This window comes from Chelonia mydas, chromosome 3 (genome assembly GCF_015237465.2).
Source record: "Chelonia mydas isolate rCheMyd1 chromosome 3, rCheMyd1.pri.v2, whole genome shotgun sequence".
NCBI classification, from domain to species: Eukaryota; Metazoa; Chordata; order Testudines; family Cheloniidae; genus Chelonia; species Chelonia mydas.
This window is the reverse complement of record NC_057851.1, coordinates 149341802-149362014: the sequence shown is the minus strand read 5'-3', so window position 1 is coordinate 149362014 and position 20213 is coordinate 149341802. Positions and strand designations below refer to the sequence as shown.

General features: G+C 42.2%; 1 protein-coding gene across 12 annotated transcripts in view; it reads right to left on the bottom strand.

The window, feature by feature from the left end:
• The window catches only part of BABAM2 (BRISC and BRCA1 A complex member 2), a 318227-nt gene that overhangs the window by 206940 nt on the left and 91074 nt on the right, over positions 1-20213 (bottom strand). The gene's annotated exons all lie outside the window — the stretch shown is intronic.

Below are 20213 nucleotides of genomic sequence, written 5' to 3'. Positions count from 1 at the left end.
CATTCTTGCCTACATACGAGTACTAACTAGTACTTATAAAGTCCTCATCAACATGGTGTCTTGTTACATCTGAGGACCTGAGACCTTTCCATTCACAAAACAAAAATTGATCTGAACAGTTTATGAGAATTGGTTCAGATAAATGCAGTCCTGTATTTAATCTGAATCAAAAAGTACTAAGTCAAGTTAGCGCCAGTGAATATGCCAAACTGATAAGAGCCTTGAAAATCATATTCCTCTGCTTATCCATAGAACAGGTACAGCATGGGCTGGAGCAGAACAAGCTTCTACCCAACTGCCTCAATCACATGCCTATCGGCTTGACGTCACTGCAGAGTTAATTAGAATTATAAACTGAGTGTTGCCCTTAACTTAAGTGTCATCCACATACAAAATCCCTTAACTTCACTGTGTTGGTGTTTTTAAACGTGAGTTCGCTGGCCTGTCAGGGGGCATAGGCTAGAGCTCAAGTTAACACAAAACGTCAGCTGCTGACATGACCACTCTGTGATAACTAATCCAATCACTCTGTGCAGCTCAAGTATTATTTCAGAGCGTGGCTGTTCTCACTCAAGTTAGGCTAAGGCTATGTCCTCACAGCAAAAAAATGTGTGTGGGGGGGTTCCCCAGCAGGATAATAATGTACATTAAGTATCCCGCTGAAAAATCCTAGTGTAGTTTTTACCACAAAGTAGCTAGGAGAGGTCAACAGTATACACTCAGCTGCGGATAACTTCACCTAGTTTACCCTGTGGTAAAACTACAAGGACTTGTGTCCACTAAGATTTTACAATGGGATAGCTAATACATGTTAGATTTATTTTAATTGTATTCATTGTATCATTAATTATGTTATGGTGCCTATAGCCTGGAACAGGTGTCTAATTTTAAATCTAAATAATAAATAATATCAGTCCCCTCTCTGCCCCTTCAATTTAGGCATTTCTATTCAAACAAACAATCTAAAGAACCTACAATTACTTTTGACATGGAAATATTAACTACTTATAATGGATATTTTAATTGTATACAATCTGCATGTGTGAATAAAAACACACTGACTTTTCTGAACATTCTAAAGTGGAACAAATTGGTTTTTTAGTATGTAACATTTCAAAAGCTAGAAAAAGATAGAAAAGGCTTTGTTTTTTAAAAAAATGAACAGCAAGTGACTGTTTTGTATTCAAATATATGCCAACATTTATTTTTTAACCCAGATTTTCATAAAATGAATTAAATCGGAATAAAAGTTTGCCCCAAAACATGTGTGCTACATTTTGTACATCACCAGGGTTAATAAATACTAGTAAAAATATCAAGATAAAGAACCCAAACATTAAAAATATGGAGAGGCTAAACAAGGGAAAGGATCCAGAGTTCTGACTTGTAAAATAAAAAAGAGCTGTGTCATATATCTATTCTGCCGTTCTGGGAATGGAGATGGGACGCTTGTATGGCTATCCAGCCATGAGCTTGCTTGCAGTCCCTTCTGAACACTATTTCAAGCAAAATGTACTAACGATACATATCTTGCAGATTGTGACCATTTGTTTCAGGTTATTAAAAATGGGACTTCTCATATTTCTGAGACTGAAACTGAAAATTGTAAGTTTATAGTACACACCCTCCGACTACTTTTATAGGATTTGAATGTATCAGTGTTTATGTCAACTTCACTTTTCTTTTTCTCTCGGCAAGTATTTCTCTCTTTGGACCACTTCATTTATCTGGGAAAAGATTTAAATATTAAATTATTAAAAAGATATTCCCCAGTTTTGAATGTTATGACCCAAAGTAAAAAACAAGTACAATCTCTCCGCAGGAGTGATACTGTGCATGTGCAAAACATCAAGATCCTTTCTTTGCAAAATTGTCAGGAAGTTTACCAACATAGGCATAAAATCAGTGTTATCAATTTTCATGATTTTATTTCAAGTTTCATGATATTTGGTATTTTCTTCAAGCCCCAAATCCTGGAGTATTTTTGTGAGAATCTCAGCTTTTACTACAAATTTTTCTAGAAATCATGGCTGGGAGAACAGCCTGAAAATATGAATCATGCATACCCTAGTGGCAAATTAAAGGCAAATTAAAAGAATGCAATTAAAAAAAAAATCTCATTACTTTTAAGCCACTATCTTGACTGTTTGGGGCCTGACTCATGATTTTTGAATGCCTGGGGTTGGCAAGGCTGCAATATCTACTCACCACTCATTATCAGAAAAATAAAAATAAAATAATGACGATGTATCAGTCACCCATTTAAAAATAGAGTGGGTGAACTGAATTTTGGAAGGCTGGCCTCATTCTTCAAAAATATAGACCCCATTCTTGCCTGAACAAACACAAGTCACATGAACAGAGTGCTTACGGGTATACACCTCTATCCCGATATAACGCGGTCCTCAGGAGCCAAAAAAATCTTACCGCATTATAGGTGAAACCGCATTATATCGAACTTGCTTTGGCCTTGAGCATTTCCGTTATCAATAGTCACTTCCCGCCCCCAACTGACCCTTCAGAACCTCCAACCCATCTAACCCCCCCCCACTCCTTGTCCCCTGACTACCCCTTCCAGAGACTCCCGCCCCAACCACCCCTCCCAAGACCCCACCCCCATCTAAGCCCCCCTGCTCCTTGTCCCCTGACCACCCCCTCCAGAGACCCCCCCGTCCGTAATCACCCCCAGGACTCCACCCCCTACCCAACCCCCTGCTCCCTGTCCCCTGACTACCCCGACCCCTACCCACACCCCTGCCCCCCAACAGGCCCCCCAGGACTTCCATACCCTATCCAACGCCCCTGTTCCCCATCCCCTGACCGCCCTGCCCCCAGAACCTCCGAACCATTCAACCCACCCACCCCCGACCCTCTGCCCCTTATCCAACCCCTTGGCCTTGGCCCGGCACCCTTAACTTGCCGCTCAGAGCAGCGTGTCGGAGTCAGACACGCTGACGCGCTGATCTGCCGGAGCGCACAGCCCCGCCCCCGAGAGCGCTGCTTTACCGCGTTATAGCCGAATTTGTGTTATATCGGGGTAGAGGTGTAGTTAAATCCAAAGTGGGTATTTGAAACAGGCCAGGGACTGATAGATTTGTAATACCTCATGTCTGAAAAAGATGTTGTGACTTCAGAACTATGACTATACTAAAGAGCCAGATGACCTACGATACCTCTATTTTCATTTCACACACACACGCGCACACACACACACACACACACACACACACACACACACACGGCAATTGCCCATAATCTGGTACAGCTGAGTGTTGACTTGTGATCCTGGGATGAAGGATGTCCAGTGGCTAGTTGCTAGCCTACGACTCCAAAAACCAGGATATTATTTCCTGCTTTGCCACGAACATCCTGTGTGACCTGGGAAAACCACTTTGGATACTGAGGCACAGCCTCACTATCTGTAAAATGGGGATAATAGTACTGCCCTACCTCACAGACTGTTGTGAAAATAAATACATTCAAATCTGTGAGGTGCACAGATACTATAGTTATGACAGCCATATAAGTACTTAAGATTGATACCACTGAAGTGATTATGAAAACCCTCAGAACTGACAATCATTTCTTATCAACCTGAGTTCATTTAAGTTTAGTTGATTTAATAAAATAGTCTACAAAATACTATACAGTACACAATGTCTTCTAGGAAACAGACCTTGCATCATACAGTCTGAAACCAAGCAAACATACTATGTATAACCTCAGACTTCCTGTTCCCATGCACCTAGTCAAACAGAGCATTTCCAGAAAGCCGAAGAATGTAATATGCTCATGTGTACTGACAGCAGCCAGAGAAATAGGAATAACCTTTCCACCGAATTCTATTGTGTTACATCAACGCCGACATGTTGTCAAAGGAAATGACTGACTGTATTTTAATAACTGGCCTAATTGTAACTGAGCATTTTTTAAAAAAATAACATTACACCAGACAACAAGAAGGCAGCAAGAGGAAGCTCATTGTCATCTGTTCTGTACAGAACTACGGAATGACAATTGCCCTTGTCAACAAGGAACTCAACAATATCGCATCAGAACAAAGTTTTTATGCTATCTTGTCACCCACAGCATATCAACTACAGGAATTCAAAAGAAATTATGTCATTGCAGGGCTTCTAGGTTAATGTGTCTTTCATTCAGAAACTAGCTAGAAATTAAAACCGATAACACAGCAGATAACTTGTAAGAAAAAAACAGCAACAGAATTTAGCAAACCTGGCAAATGCTGTGCAGATTTCCCAGTGCAGATTTACGTATTTATTTCAATAGAGTCACACACAAAGTAAAGCAAGAAATATGTATAATGGCTACATTCCATTACCTTTTCACTTATACCATTTTAATTAAAAGGCCTTTTTAACATGAGGTTGCACCAACTAAAGATAAAAAGAAAAACCTTAAAAACTGTTTTAACACAACTGCATGAATAAATTGAGATTTTTCTCTTTGGGATTTTTTCCTGCTACTCAGTTGCTGTAATATTTGCTGATCTGAGGACACTTAACTTTTCCATCATCTTATCCTCATCCAATCTCCATAATATGTGAAAATACATGTTTAGCTGTTCCTTAATTGTTTCAAATAGTACCTTCTTTAAAATATTCCTTCTTTTATTTTACAATAATCCAAAGGCAATGTAAGCACCCTGCTGCAATTTTCAGCTTTGGGAAGAGAAAAAGTTAAAAGAAACCATTTAAAAATTTTAAGAGTCATCAAGTTCTGTTTTAGTTAGAGATTATAAAACACATGATAATCACTACAACTAATCACGAAGAAGAGTAACAGATTAAGTTACAACAGGTCAAACCCTTCCTCTGAAAACACGCATACAGCTCTCACTGAAGTCAGTGGGAGTTGTTGTCTCTGTATATCGGAGAGAAAAATTCACCCCTACATTTTTTAAGATAAAGGAACGAAATAAAAAGGTAATTTTCTTAATCATCCAGGTTCCTGAATGTATTATAGGCCTTCAGAAGAGATGTTAATGAAAGGGAGTTTGGATTTAAGGTTTGTCTACTTGAACACTTCCCTGCACTAGACTGCCATACATTAAGTGCTCTGTGGACCCTGATACCGTGCACTAAAACTTCCCGAGTGCACTTTAATCTACGCCTACTTCAAAGCACACAAGGGAATTTTTAGTGCAGGGTCCAAACAAACACGTAGTCTGTAACATGCTAGTTCAGGTTAGATTTATACTCCAGCTTCCCATAAAACTAACTGTTTGTTTAGACAAGGCCTAAGACTCTGAAGAAACCTATAATAGGTCATGCTGTCAATAGTGTTCCAGTTATCACTGTGATGATTTAGGTCAGGGGTGGCCAACCTCAGCCTGAGAAGGAGCCAGAATTTACCAATGTACATTGCCAAAGAGTCACAGTAATATGTCAGCAGCACCCTGCCCCTACCCCCTGCGTCAGCTTCCCCGCCCCATTCCCAGCAGCTCCAGCCCACGGCAGCCCCGCTGATCAGCGTCCCTCCCTCCTTCCCCGCATCTCCTAATCAGCTATTTCATGGTGTGCAGGAGCCTCTGGGGGGGAGGGGGACAAGCAAGGGCACTGCAGGCTCAGGGGAGGGGACGGGAAGGGGTGCAGTGGGGGCAGGGCCTGTGGCAGAGCCAGGGGTTGAGCAGTGAGCACCCCCCGGCACATTGGAAAGTTGGCGCCTGTAGCTCCAGCCCCAGTGTCGGTGCCTATACAAGGAGCTGCGTATTAACTTCTGAAGAGCCGCATGTGACTCCGGAGCCACCCCTGATTTAGGTTATTAATTCCTAATTTTTATTTGTGATTTCATTTAAGTTTTATACAACATGAATCATATCTTTCTTCATGCCTGCACATGCCACAATTTGTTTACAGAAGGAATTCACGGCTAAGTCATAAATAAATAAAATGTTGTGTGTAAGGTAATTGAAATCAGCCATCTGTAACAGCTGATGCTTTGTACAGCAACCAGTTCAGGGATCAAAAGTGAAATCCCAGTTCAGCTCAGCAATCCTAAAACATCGAGAGAAAACAAACCCAAAACATCCTGCCTGTCTTCACTAGGGGGAAAAAAAGGGTGTGTTCTTAATTTTAGTTAGTTTTAATACAACCTGCTAATTCACATGAAAACTTGTCTTCACCAGGATTTTACTTTGAGTGAGGTCTGGGTACACCTAAAACAGGGGTGGGCAAACTACGGCCTGGGGGCCACATCCGGCCCTCCAGACGTTTTAATCCGGCCCTCAAGGTCCTGCTCCGGAGCTCCATCCAGGGAGCGGGGTCAGGGGGTTGCCCCACTCCCCATGGCTCTGAAAGCAGTGGCATGTCCCCCCTTCGGATCCAAGGCGTAGGGGCAACCAGGAGGCTCCACAGACTGCCCCCGGCCCAAACGCCGCCCCTGCAGCTTCCACTGGCCAGGAACCACGGCCAATGGGAGCTACAGGGTCAGCGCCTGCAGACGGGGCAACGCGCAGAGCTGCCTGTCCACGCCTCCGCGTAGTGGCCAGAGGCGGGACATGCTGCTGCTTCTGGGAGCTGCTTGATGTAAGCGCTGCCCAGAGCCTACAACCCTGACCCCCTCCCACGCCCCAACCCCCTGCTCCAGCCCTGATCCCCTTCCCACCGTCCAAACCCCTCTGTCGCAGCCCAGAGCACCCTCCTGCATCCCCCACCCCTCATCCCCAGCCTCACCCCAGAGCCCGCACCCCCAGCCGGAGGCCTCACCTCCTCCCGCACCTCAACCCCCAATTTCGTGAGCATTCATGGCCCACCATACAATTTCCTTACCCAGATGTGGCTCTCAGGCCAAAAAGTTTGCCCACCCCGACCTAAAACTTACGTCAACCTAGCTACATCGTTGCATCACTGTGCAACGTAGTTAGGTCGACCTAAGCCCCACTATAGATGCAGCTAGTTGACAGAAGAATTCTTCCGCTGACATAGCTACTGTCCCTTGAGGGGGTGGATTTACTAGAGCAAACGGAAAGACCCCTTCCATCACTGTAGCAAGAGTCTGCACTTCAGCAACGTAGCTGCAGCTGTGCTGCTATAGCTGTAGACGTATCCCTCGTTAACTCAAGTTAAGAACACAACTTTTTTTCCCCCTAGTAAAGACAAGGCTCAAGAGAAAAACACAGTCATGAACTTAACCAGGGTGAAACTTGGTGATGAAAAACAAATGTGTGAAAGGAGATGGCAGCAGTTTTTCTGTATACCCACTTATTTTCTGTTAATTGTTAGCAGGTGTTTCAAGGCAAAACCCTTGGTGTTCTAACAGCACAGTTCACTGCAGTATATGGATGCAAGAAATAGTATTAAAAAAAAATCAGAGTCAGTTTCAAATAGCATCAGCGTAAACTAGGCTGAAAACAAGCCCTCTGTATTCTGCGGCTACAAGATTTGGCACAGAATTCAATCCTTGTCTAAGCAACATACACTCCAGACTGTCAGTTAACTTTTCTTAAAATTATGCATTTAGTCATTGTGGCTGCAAAGAAGATCTGGAAAATGTGAACAGAGCGTAAACCAGGGGTATCAAAGTCCCGGCCTGTGGGCCATCTGCAGTCTGAGAACCTCCCCAGTGTGGACCGCGGGGCTCCAGCAGTTTTGGGGCCGGGTCTCTCCCTTGGACTTATGTACAGATAGTATTATCAATGTTTGTATTTAAGTCAATAAGTATCTAAATTTTTTAGTGTAATTGAAGTTGCTGTAAAATTTCCAGTGGACTAATGCAATTCCACAGACACTAGTGATCTATTAACACCTCTCTACAATGCAGGAAATCCAGGCTTGACTCTAATTCCTTATCTCTTGCTCTGCATGACAAGTGATATGTCTTCACTGCAGTTAACTCGAGTTATCTGTACACAAGTTACTCCTCTCAAGTTAACTGAACTTGAGAAACCTCACTGTGAAACAACACATAAAAGTTACCACAAACAGACCTCAAGTTATTGCGTCCACACTGATGCTGTTCTCACTCTGGAGGCATAACTCATTGTTCTTAGTATTGCACTTAGCTAAACCACGCTATGAATTCTCTCTCAGTGTACAATGAGAGAACTTATTTGTCTTTTCCAAGAAATGGTGCTAACTCGACAACTCATTCAAGTAAACCACTTTCACTCCACTTTTCTGTCCACGGTCTCCACTGCAACTGGTGGGAAAGCATGGATCCTACTCTAAGCAATGAACAGTGCTTAATGCTGGCATTAATGCAACCCATGTGGGTTTCATTTTGTGGGGAGAAAAGCGGGTGACTGATATAAGGCATGAGATGCAATGGAGGGCATTTCAGCATTGGCTTAGTGCCATGGAAAAGTGGCAGCACGCTTTGCTAAGAAGAGCTGCATTCAGAATTGGAGGAGTGGAGACAGTCAATGCAGTTTGTAATGGCTGACAAATCCCCCTCTGATGACTGGAAATTTTGGGCCAGGACCACGAGCACAGAGTGGTGGGACTACATCATCACGCAGACCTGATACAACAAGCTGTGGACCCAGAACTTCCACATGAGGAAGGCTAAATTCCTGTAGCTGGGTGAGGAACTTGCTCCGACTATTCAATACAAGGATGCGCAGATGAGAGGAGCCAAACCCAGTCCAGAAGGGGGTTGCTATTGTCAAATGGAAGATGGTTACCCCAAACAGTCATAAATCTGAGGTTAATCAGTTCAGCATTGGCAAGTCAACTCTTCAATTGTGGAAGAGGTTTGCCATGCAATTATTGCTTTGGTCCACCCATGGATGGTAATGACTTGAAGTGTCCCCAGAGTAACAGTGGGCTTTGAATACTGTGAACAATGGGCTTCCCAAATTGTGGTGGGGCTGTTGATGGCTCATATGTGCCCATAAACTGCCCTACCTCCCAAGGAGAACATAATCCTATAAACGGAAAGGATACTACTCACTCGATATGTGAGCCTTGGTGGGTCAGAGAAGGAAGTTCCTGGACTCCCACATGGGGGGCACTAAATTGTACTATTGTATTCAAGAGATCTGGCGTATCTGAATTTGACCAAGTTAGGACTTTGTTCCCAACCAATAATGTGGATTTCAACAAGATGTCTGTCCCCAATGTTGTTTTGGGAGACCCAGCCTATCCTTTAGTCATATTATTATTAATTAATTATTAATTATTATTATTATTATTATTATTGTGTTACCACAGCACCTAGGAGCCCGAGTCACAGACCAGAGACCCCACTGTAGTAGGCAGTGTACAAACACAGAACAAAAAGATGGTCAGGCCACATCCAAAGGGGCTTACCATCTATTTATAAGACAAAAGGCAACAAATGGATATAGACAGACAACAATGTGACAATACTGGCTTGCATGACAGGCAGTGATCTCTACTCCCCTGATGTAAAATAACCTGCCATAGAAAGGTTTAATTGCACACAGACCAGGTGCAGGCTAGTGGTGGAATATGCCTTTGACCAACTGAAGATAAGATGATGTTGCCTATAAAATAGTTTAGGTTGTGTGTATCCGCTGCATGGAGAGAACAATTTGGAACACTTAAATATCAAGTCTTCTAGCTGAATAAGATTATATACTGATTGGATTCTGAAGGGAGAGACCTGTCCAGATGATCCGCAGCCAGAGGATAAGTCTAAATGTGAGTTTTTAAAGGGTGGCTGAGTACAAAGAACAACATGAAGGAGCATCTCAGTATTAACAGGAAAGATAGAAGTCCCTCTCACCAGTATACAGAATTTACCTTTTTAGAATAGTCATGAGATCTGACTTTGGGCTAAGAAATAATATTCAGCCTTTAGACTGGAACACAGTGTTTTATGTTCTTTTCTTTATCTTTACACAAACCTCCTCAGCCCCTACATCAAAACTTCATAATGGGTGAGAATTCTCTTTTCCCCATTTTTAGCTTATTAAGCACCTTGTGTCCATTAGCAGCTAATTCATTGATTCCACAACAGGATATCGGCTATTTCAGACTTTCAGGCAATGTCCACAATAAACTGTAACCTCACAATATCAGAAAGAAAATAAGCGAACATAATTTCTAATTGAATACAAGTTGTTTTTCTTAAGAATGTGTTTAAATATCCAGGTTGCCAGAATATCTTCCAGGAATGTGATTTTTAAGAAGACAGCTTGTTACTGTTTTTCCTGGCTAGACTACAGGAAACAAACGACAAGATCTTATTTAAGTCAGTGTTCTTCTGTATTTCTAAGCAAGAAACTAACTCCAATCAATTTCATGAGAAAATGTCAGTAAACACAAAACCTCTGAAGCCCTTGATGACAATAACAGTAATGCACTTGCAGTTCTATAATATCTTTTAATCAAACTGATCACAGTGCATGAGACATACAGATTATACAAGCACATACTGCATTTTATTCATATTATATACCTTCCCCTCACACAAATAGGTGTAGTATAAAGGTTTAATTAGTAATCATTTAGGTTTTGCCACAAGTAAGTAATGTGGTCATCCTAAACTTACGGTGTTAAAAACCCGTATTCTATCACACTTTTTTTTTTTTAATTATTACACACACACATAAAAAGAGAAGGATGGCCCAGTGGTTAGGGCACTAATCTGGAATTTAGGAGACCCAAATTCAATTTCTTGCTATGCTACAAACATCCTGTGTGACCATGGGCAAAACTTTTAGTCTTTTTGTGCCTCAGCTCCACACCTGTAAAATGGGGATAACACTTCTTTCTCTGCCTCACAGGCCTGTTGTGGAAATAAACGCATTAAAGATTGTGAGGTGCTGAGATACTATGGTAATGGAAGACATGTAAGTACTGTGATTCAGCATGGCCAGAGGGCAGCAGGAGAGTGTTAGAAGGGAGCCTTATTCCCTGTAGAGGGAAGAAAGTTTCCTATAGATTAATTAAAGAACCTGAAGTCACCTTATAAAACCCCCCTGATTCAATCAGACAAGGGAAGGAGTTGAAGCAGAGTGGATTGGTGTTGGAGCAGAGAGCAGTTTGGGGGGAAGCAGAGGAGAGTTTGGAGAAGTTCTGCGGTGGGCTAAGAAGACCAAGACCCTAGGTAAAGGGACACCTGGTTTGTGCAGAGGGAGGGCAGGAAGCCCCACAAGCTGAAGGGCAGGAGAGGGAAGTAGCCCAGGGGAAGGAACCACTAGTTCAAGCAGTTTACCACTATCCCTAGGGCCCCTGGGCTGGGACCTGGAGTAGAGGGCAAGCCCAGGTCCCTCCCTCTCCACTTCCCTGGGGCAGTTAATACCCCAGTTCAGCGGTGAGAAATGGTGCCTTGAACCCTCCCCAAGAAGAGAAAGCGTGAGACCCATCAAAGTAGTGCCTGCAATTTGCCACAGTACCAAAGACAGACAGATGTTTTATCTCAGTGAGTCTACATATATAAATATTTTTAACATACATACATGGAGTATATAATAGGAGATGTCACACTGGATCAGCCCACTGATCCAACTAATCCAATGTCTTCTCTCCAACGCTGGCCAGTATCAGTTCATTCAGAGAGCATTTTGTCTCCAAAAGAATACAGTCATGGAATAACTTGCCTAAAGCAAAAAGTCTTCTGTCTCAAAGCACAAAGGTTTATATCCCTTCTAAGACTTAGTTATTTTTTTAAATACTTGATTTTTACAATTCTGTGTATTCTTATCCATAAATATGTCCAAACATTTTACTAATCCTGGTAAGCTTTTGGTCACAACACCTTGTGGCGATGTGTTCCATAAACTAATGATGCGTTGCGTGGAAAAGTATTTCCCCCTTTTATCAGTTTTAAATTTCTCACCTTTCAGTTTAATTGATAGTCTTCTTTTACCGTGATTATGAAAAAGGACTAAGAGAAGTAACTGAACTACCTTCTCAAGATCATTCATTATTCTGTATACAGTACTGTCACGGCCAGCCTTAGGGAAAATGGCACTCATAAGGGAGAACTCATATTTTGGTGCCCTTGGTCCCCAGGATGTAGCTCCCCGCTCCTGTACTCATGTGGAGAAACTGACCTGGATGCACAGAGCACCTGGTATTGCTGCTTGTTCCCCCCCTTCAACACTGCTCCCACATGCTCTCCTAGGGAGCTGTGATGGGGGGGAGCAAGGAGCAACACCAAGCACTCTGTGCATCCAGATCACTTTCCCCACCTGGGCTGCATAAGGCGAGGGCAGAGAGCAGCAGCTCCTCACAGCACAGCCCAGGGGGGAAAGTGTTCTGCATGCACAGAGCACTTGGTGTTGATGCTCATTCTCCCCTTCCCAGCCCACTAGGAGTGTGCGGAGGAACGCTGGGGTGGGGAGGAGTATCTGTGTGTCATCCGATGAAGTGAGCTGTAGCTCACAAAAGCTTATGCTCAAATAAATTGGTTAGTCTCTAAGGTGCCACAAGTACTCCTTTTCTTTTTGTGTGTCATCATTGCCTCCCCCTTCCTCCACCAGGAGGAAGAAGGGAGAAATCTGGGTGCCCCCCTCCCCCCCCCCCGCGCACCACACAAACACACCATGATGCTCCCCTGCCAGCAGGGAGCAGTTTCTGACTCTACACCGGCAGCGCACATCTCTGCCCTGCTTCAGGGTGCCCCCTTGACCATGGTGCTCCTGGGTGATTACCCAGGTGGCCCACCCCTAAGGCTGGTCCTAAGTACTGTATATTTTATTCTGTTCAGAAATGAACAAAGTAACCCAAGTGAAGGTAAACCATTTATTTATATAATAGCATTGTAATATTTCCCATTTTATTATCTATCCCATTCCTTTTACTTCCTATTTATTTATTTTGCCCCAAGCCCTTTTTAACCACTGCTGCTAATGAAGTAGGTGCACCATCAGTCTTTCTCCTGAAATGTTACTGCTAATTTAGCGCCCCCTAAGGTGTATGTAGGTGGGGGAGGAATAGCTAGGTGGTTTAAGCATTGGCCTGCTAAACCCAGGGTTGAGTGTTCAATCCCTGAGGGGGCCATTTAGGGATCTTGAGCAAAAATGGGGGATTAGTCCTGCTTTGAGCAGGGGGTTGGACTAGATGACCTCCTGAGGTCCCTTCCAACCCTGATATTCTATGATTCTGTGTATGCGTAGTTCATATAATTCATTCCAACATTCATTAGCTTGCATTTGTTGAAACTGAATGGGGAAGACAATGGCAGATGAAATTCGCCTACTATGATTAGATCTCTGTGAAATTCCTCAGTCCTATCCAGTATTGACTAACCTAAATAATTTTATATTATTTGCAAACTTTGCCACTTCACAATTCAGCTCCCTCCCTTTACTAATTCATTAATAAAGATATTAAACACCAGTCCCAGTAAGCAACCTGGTGGCTCCCTAACGTTAACCTTTTGTCATGACGACAACTATTTATTCCTACTTTGTTTTCTGTTTCTTAGGCAGTTTCTGATCCATGACAGTACTCTGCCTCTCACTCAATGACTATTTAGGTTACTTTTTCACCTCTTGTGAGAGTTTTTGTCATAGCTGTTTTATAAACTCAAATAAATCATGTTACCTAGTTTTTTTAATCCACTGTTTATTGACACGTTCAAAGAATTCCAACAAAAATAGAGACGCACAATTTTCCTTTGAAGAAGTAATACTAGTTACATTTTATATACTATGATGATCTCAGTGTTGTATAATTCTCTTGTTTGTTATTATTTCAACCAATTTACCAGGTGTGGAGATAACTCCTTGTCTGTAATTCCCCAGATCACCCTGAGTTTCATTTTGTTTTTCTTTTAAATATTGGTACAACATTTGCTACCCTCCAATCCTCTACTGTGACAGCTAAAACTGCGTATTATTTTTAGCAGCTTGTGCATTTCATTCTTAAGTTCCTTCAGATGTATACCATCTGGTCCAGGTGTCTTGCTTCTTGTCATTAGTTTATTCCAATACCTTTTCTTTAACCACATCAATCTTTGAAAGTACCTCATCTTCATTAGATCAGACCCAGGTAAGTATCTTCCAAACATCCTTTCTGATGAAGACTGATGTATAAATATATATGAGAGAAATCTCTTTCCTACATAATATATATATACACACACACACACACACACGCACACACCCCCTATAAAAGAGGTTAATAATTAATAATTTTGCTCATCAGTGTAATACAGTCACTTCTGGAATTAAACAGAGAAGTGGTTTAGCTGTATAAAGCTACCATATATACCATTTATGTTAAAAAAGCAGCAGGAATTTAGGGAGGCAAAATGTAAATACTCAACTTGAAACCAGGTCAGGCCCTAGAAATACTACCCCTGCAATTGCAAAAATTACCTGGGGATTTTCAATTACCACAAATGATCAAGACCTTGTTCTTAAAACCACACATGAAAAAATCCTACCCGTGTACCATGCCTGGGTAATGGTTTGAAGGATTAGCCACCAAAATCACAAATACTACTTCCCAAAGCATCTGGATTTTCCTCCGAGGTTTTGTGTCCAAGTTCTGACCTGGCTTGACCTTCTGCTTACAAAACCTGACAAATTTCAGCGTAGCGTAACGTGGCTGCAAATATCTCATGAGCAGTAGTATGAGGCTCTCTTTTCTTTAGTGTTTTCTAAATTCATATCCAGCCAATTGTATCAAATGATTTGATGAGTAAATTCAGCACTACATGCAGAAATGTGATGAGAGAATAAGTCTGGTTTATCATCATTCCCATAAAGGTAAGAGGGGAGATATGTTGAAACTCTCCCTAAATTATCATTTCCAGACTGACTTTTAAGTTGACTTTTTATGATACTCCAGAGACAACTGGTAAGCAGATTAATTATACATCCATATCACAGATATCAGATTTCCATTTACATATTAGCTGTTGTCTGAATTCACATGAAGTACTTGTAGTATTTACTTTATTAGTTAACCAAATTATACACTAGATGTTATTTACAATGGGTGGCATCACATTTTTCAGCTGTCACTATCATCCACTGCCTGGGCATTAAACATATCTACAGTATTACATGGAAAAAATGGTATTTTAACAGAGGAAAATATTAAGTCCTTCCACATAGCCCTCTACTCATATTTGTATATGTTTATGTGGCTGGACTATCAAAACACCAAGTTTAGTAGCTTGACTTTAGGAGTAGCCTAATTCTGAGGCTTTAAATGGAGGCAAGTCATAGGGCAATGCTGGCTGGGGGTGGGAATTCTTCCCAGAATGTTCAAAGCTGCTGCCCTCTTTTTAGACCAGCAATGTTATGTGGTCCCATCCCCTAAGACATCTACTTCTAACTATGAGCAAATTAAATTGTGTGTTCATTATCATATGTGAAATAACTAATTTCTGCTGTTTATTCAAAGCCCTGAGTTAGCATTTTATTGGAATTCCACCATGACCAAGATTTCAACAATTTCCATCCCACCATCAACCTCAGCCTAGACCAATCCACAAAAGCAGTCCATTTCCTGGACACTACTGTGCTAATAAGTGATGGTCACATAAACACCACCCTATACCGGAAACCTACTGACAGCTATACTCACCTACATGCCTCCAGCTTTCACCCAGATCACACCACACGATGCATTGTCTACAGCCAAGCCCTAAGAAACAACCGCATTTGCTCCAATCCCTCAGACAGAGACAAACACCTACAAGATCTCTATCAAGCATTCTTAAAACTACAGGTTTCAGAGTAACAGCCGTGTTAGTCTGTATTCGCAAAAAGAAAAGGAGTACTTGTGGCACCTTAGAGACTAAACAATTTATTTGAGCATGAGCTTTCGTGAGCTACAGCTCACTTCAGTCGTCTCTAAGGTGCCACAAGTACTCCTTTTCTTTTTTCTTAAAACTACAACACCCACCTGCTGAAGTGAAAAAACAGATTGACAGAGCCAGAAGAGTACCCAGAAGTTACCTACTACAGGACAGGCCCAACAAAGAAAATAACAGAAAGTCACCTTCAGCCCCCAACTAAAACCTCTCCAGAGAGCTCATCATCAAAGATCTACAACCTGTCCTGAAAAATGATCCCTCACTCTCACAGATCTTGGGAGACAGACCAGTCCTCGCTTATAGACAGCCCCCCAACCTGAAGCAAATACTCACCAGCAACCACACACCACACAACAAAAACACTAACCCAGGAACCTATCCTTGCAACAAAGCCCGATGCCAACTCTGTCCACATATTTATTCAAGTGACACCATCATAGGACCTAATCACTTAGCCACGCCATCAGGGGCTCCTTCACCTGCACATCTACCAATTTAATATGCCATCATGTGCCAGCAATGCCCTTCTGCCATGTACATTGGCCAAACCGGACAGTCTCTACGCAAAAGAATAAATGGACACAACTCTGACATCAGGAATCATAACATTCAAAAACCGGTAGGAGAACACTTCAACCTCTCTGGCCACTCAGTAACAGATTTAAAGGTGGCACTTTTGCAACGGAAAAGCTTCAAAAACAGACTCCAACAAGAAATTGCTGAGCTTGAATTAATATGCAAACTAGATACCTATAACTTGGGTTTGAATAGAGACTGGGAGTGGCTGGGTCATTACACATATTGAATCTATTTCCCCATGTTAAATATCCTCACACCTTCTTGTCAACTGTCTAAATGGGCCATCTTGATTATCACTACAAAAGTTTTTTTCTCCTTCTGATAACAGCTCATCTTAATTAATTAGCCTCTTACTCCACTTTTTCATGTTCTCTGTGTGTGTGTATATATATATACACACACATATAATCTTCTTACTATATGTTCCATTCTATGCATCCTATGAAGTGGGCTGTAGCCCATGAAATCTTATGCTCAAATAAATCTGTTAGTCTCTAAGGTGCCACAAGTACTCCTGTTCTTTTTGCGGATACAGACTAACACGGCTGCTACTCTGAAACCTGTCATTTTATTGCCTGAAAGTCACTTCACTCCAAGGTAAAAGAGGAGTTACTGGTGAAGGGAGCTCATGTCATCACAGAGCAATACAAAAAGTCAAAATTCAATGAACCTTTATTGAACTTCCCTACTTTGGCAACATCTTTAAAGGATTTGGCATTTTTTTTAATGCTTTTTCCTCTGCAGCAAGAGTTTTGTCATGAAGTGCTAGCTGCAAGGTTTTAGATCATGTGACCAGATCACTATTCTTACCTGTCTGACTTACCACCAACAATGTTGACTACAACATAACAAATCTAGTAAACCTAGAAACCTTTGACTGCTTCTGGACGCATCATGACTAGGCTTTCTTCCATTGTGCATCCTTTATAAAAAAGCAAGTCTTCAATACAAATATCAGAAACATACCTGGCAAATGGCAGAGTTGTACAACAACAGACAATGAGGGACTCATGAAGTTGTATTAATGAACAGTTACTTCTCAAAAATTTTGAAAGCAGTTTTCCTATACCGCCTCAGCCACATTACTAATGCAGCACAAAACACTCCATGAATCTGATGAAGTGGGTTCTAGCCCACGAAAGCTTATTGCCAAATAAATCTGTTAGTCTTTAAGGTGCCACCAGACTCCTTGTTATTTTACACAAAACAGTGTTATTTGTCCAAAGCAGTTTTTTCAGTTTGATAGCTGCCTGAAACTAAGTCTCCTGTGGAAAGAAGAGTAACGTTTTTTGCTCACACTGTTGTGCAGTTCACAGAGATACCAAATAAGATGCCTGAAGGGAGTTTGTGTTGACCTTACCAGTTTGAGTCAAGTCTGGTTGAATTTTCAAGTTTTCTTTAAAAAGCCTTATAAATTTTATCTTTCACTGATGGATAGTTAGTTGGTTCCTGTAGCCTCGCCTGTACTAGAAGAAGATATCTGTTGCTGACAATGGGTGTGTCTGAATTAGTTCTATATACTATTTCACTGCAAATGTGTAACTGAAGGAATGATGCTCAACACAGTTGGTCCTTGGCTACATTTCGAGTTAAACCACATTCAGTACAGCTGTTCAACTACATCCATCATTCACACCCATTGTCAAAAAAGATACTTTTCATGTTGACAAGGCCTAAATGTATCAACAACTTTGAAGGCTTTAGACTCTAAGCAACCAGCACTTCAGAACACCCTCCACATTCAAATCAATCAGTATAAACCTACACACCATTGACTTACCATATTTTCACATTTGCTGTTTTCCCTTTCTGAGCCATAACTGGAACAACTTCCCACAATAATTTTCATGATATGATCCATCTTTCCAAATTACCCTCTTTGGCAAAATGAAATACCAACAAAAATGGAATGATATATGAAAATGGACAAATAATGCTCAGCAGCACCCCTGGGTCTTAGCAACTACAGCCGACATATCTGATATTCCTAAGCAGTGACATTTTGTCATGAGCTATTACACTTTGCGTCATACATACCAACATTTTTATTGAGGCTTAATTTCTTTTACACAGTATAAGGCAAAACCACAAATGCTCACAAGAACGGGTTTAACTTTTGTTTTACTATCAGAAGCTTTAGAAGTCTGATGCACAAACTCACATCTTTTGACACGGTCTCCCCCAGTATTCTTGCCAGCAAGTTAAAGAAGTATGGGCTGGATGAATGGACTATAAGGTGGGTAGAAAGCTGGCTAGATTGTCGGGCTCAATGGGTAGTGATCAATGGCTCCATGTCTACTTGGCAGCTGGTATCAAGTGGAGTGCCCCAAGGGTCGGTCCTCAGGCTGGTTTTGTTCAATATCTTCATTAATGATCTGGAGGATGGTGTGGATTGCTCCCTCAGCAAGTTTGCAGCTGACACTAAACTGGGAGGAGTGGTAGATACGCTGGAGGGTAGGGATAGGATACAGAGGGACCTAGACAAATTAGAGGATTGGGCCAAAAGAAATCTGATGAGGTTCAACAAGGACAAGTGCAGAGTTCTGCACTTAGGACAGAAGAATCCCATGCACCGCTACAGACTAGGGACCGAATGGCTAGGCAGCAGTTCTGCAGAAAAGGACCTGGGGTTACAGTGGACGAGAAGCTGGATATGAGTCAACAGTGTGCCCTTGTTGCCAAGAAGGCCAATGACATTTTGGGATGTATAAGTAGGGGCATTGCCAACAGATCGAGGGATGTGATCATTCCCCTCTATTCCACGTTGGTGAGGCCTCATCTGGAGTATTGTGTCCAGTTTTGGGCCCCACACTACCAGAAGGATGTGGAAAAATTGGAAAATGTCCAGCGGAGGGCAACAAAAATGATTAGGGGACTGGAACACATGACTGATGAGGAGAGGCTGAGGGAACTGGGATTATTTAGTCTGCGGAAGAGAAGAATGAGGGGGGATTTGATAGCTGCTTTCAACTACCTGAAAGGGGGTTCCAAAGAGGATGGCTCTAGACTGTTCTCAGTGGTACCAGATGACAGAACAAGGAGTAATGGTCTCAAGTTGCAGTGGGGGAGGTTTAGGTTGGATATTAGGAAAACCTTTTTCACTAGGAGGGTGGTGAAACACTGGAAGGCGTTACCTAGGGAGGTGGTGGAATCTCCTTCCTTAGAAGTTTTTACGGTCAGGCTTGACAAAGCCCTATCTGGGATGATTTAGTTGGGGATTGGTCCTGCTTTGAGCAGGGCGTTGGACTAGATGACCTCCTGAGGTCCCTTTCCAACCCTGATATTCTATGATTCTATGATCTTTCACTGACCTGCAATGAACCACCAGCTGGGTTTCTCAGGATAAACAATATGATTACACTAACACAGGGCTCATGCTCCATATCCATTTTTCATCATCCTAAAGTTATTTAATTGTTTTTGCCACACATTTCCTTTTGTACCATCTTCCATCATGCTTTCTGCCTCCCCTCCCTGGCTAGGGAGACCAGATAGTAAGTGTGAAAAATCAGGATTGGGGAGGGGAGTGGGGGAGGGGAATAAGTGCCTATATAAGACAAAGGCCCTAATATTAGGACATCTGGTCATCCTATCCTTGGCCCTACAGAGTCCTGATAAATGAACAAATAAAGAAAAGGAGTACTTGTGGCACCTTAGAGACTAACCAGTTTATTTGAGCATGAGCTTTCGTGAGCTACAGCTCACTTCATCGGATGCATAGCATATCGTGGAAACTGCAGAAGACATTATATACACACAGAGACCATGAAACAAAACTTCCTCCCACCTCACTCCCCCGCTGGCAACAGCTTATCTAAAGTGATCCTCAAGTAGAGCCATTTCCAGCACAAATCCAGGTTTTCTCACCCTTCCCCCCCCACACACACACACACATACAAACTCACTCTCCTGCTGGCAACAGCCCA